The sequence below is a fragment of the Cucurbita moschata genome, unplaced genomic scaffold, assembly GCF_002738365.1.
Source record: "Cucurbita moschata cultivar Rifu unplaced genomic scaffold, Cmos_1.0 Cmo_Scf01171, whole genome shotgun sequence".
Taxonomy (NCBI): Eukaryota; Viridiplantae; Streptophyta; class Magnoliopsida; order Cucurbitales; family Cucurbitaceae; genus Cucurbita; species Cucurbita moschata.
In genome coordinates this window covers 1-1,654 of record NW_019269687.1, presented here as the reverse complement: position 1 = coordinate 1,654, position 1,654 = coordinate 1, and the positions used below count along the sequence as shown (strand labels likewise).

The window sequence follows — 1,654 nt, the reverse complement described above, 5'->3', positions numbered from 1 at the left end:
TCCAGAGCATCACCCCACCTTGACCAGTAACTGAACAAGGAAAGGAGAAAGGTGTGAGTATAAAAATCTACTTAGTAACCAACCTACTTGTAGGCTGCCGTCGCTTCATTCTTCTACTGGGTTTCCATGACTTTCCTTTGGTCTATAAGATGTTCGGGCTTACCCTTTACTGTGCTCTAACAATTGTGTAGGTCTCGAAGTTCTAACTGATTCCTCATTAAACAACTACCTTTGTTGTTCGTAGTGCCTCTTTGAGATTTGTTCCTAAATCAAAAAAGTCGCTTTGGTTGAGTGGTTAAGGCGTGTGCCTGCTAAGTACATGGGGTTTCCCTGCGAGAGTTCGAATCTCTCAGGCTAAGTAAAGATCATATTTCCTTTTGTACTAGCCAAAGGCCACCGCTAAATGATATTGTCCTCGTTGGCAGGTTACCTCACGAGGTATTCAGGCCCTTATTATAATGAATGCTTCGTTCCCATCTCCAACCCATGTTGGATGTGTCATGACCCAATTTTAATTTTAGAGGTGTCGAGATAACGAACTGCGACAACAAGATAAATTTTGCAGACTTTAAAAGACATACAACACCTTCGTCATAAATTTCAAGTTCTTTACAAACGGAAAAAGGGCATGGGATACAAAAAGAATTCAAAATCAACCTAAAAAATTAAACGACTAATTGATGTCCCAGGTCGAATACATCAAACATACAAACTGTGTCGATACCGTTTTGTGATAGTAGAGCTCCAGAGCATCACCCCACCTTGACCAGTAACTAAACAAGGAAAGGAGAAAGATGTAAGTATAAAAATGTACTTAGTAACCAATCTACTTGTAGGCTGTCGTCGCTTCATTCTTCTACTGGGTTTCCACGACTTTCCTTTGGTCTATAAGATGTTCGGGCTTACCCTTTACTGTGCTCTAACAATTGTGTAGGTCTCAAAGATCTAACTGATTCCTCATTAAACAACTACCTTTGTTGTCCGTAGTGCATCTTCGAGATTTGTTTCTAAAACAAAAAATTTGCTTTGGCTGAGTGGTTAAGGCGTGTGCCTGCTAAGTACATAGGGTTTCCCTGCGAGAGTTCGAATCTCTCAGGTGACGTAAAGTTCATATTTCTTTTTGTACTTGCCAAAGGCCACCGCTAAAAGATATTGTCCTCGGTTGCCGTTGAGGTATTCAGGTCCTTATTATAAGGAATACTTCGTTCCCATCTCCAATCCATGTTGGATGTGTCATGACCCAATTTTAATTTTAGAGGTTTCGAGATATCGAACTGCAACAAAAAGATAAATGTTGCACACTTTAAAAGACATACAACACCTTCCTCATAAATTTCAAGTTCTTTACAAAACGGAAAAAGGGCATGGGATATAAAAACAATTCAAAATCAACCTAAAAAATAAATTTCAAGTTCTTTACAAACCGATAAAGGGCATGGGATACAAAAAGAATTCAAAATCAACTTACAAAATGAAACGACAAGTTGATGTCCCAGGTCGAATACATCTAACATACACACCTTGTCAAAACCGTTTTGTGATAGTAGAGCTCTAGTGAATCACCCCACCTTGCCCAGTAACTGAACAAGGAAAGGAGAAAGGTGTGAGTATAAAAATCTACTTAGTAACCAACCTACTTGTAGGCTTCCGTCGC

At 39.4% G+C, this 1,654-nt stretch overlaps 1 non-coding gene across 1 annotated transcript; it reads left to right on the top strand.

Annotated features, from left to right (window-relative positions):
• Nucleotides 1–1,020: 1,020 nt before the first annotated feature.
• On the top strand, nt 1,021–1,102 carry TRNAS-GCU. Its single transcript has one exon. It is a non-coding gene; the product is annotated as a tRNA-Ser (tRNA).
• Nucleotides 1,103–1,654: the final 552 nt, after the last annotated feature.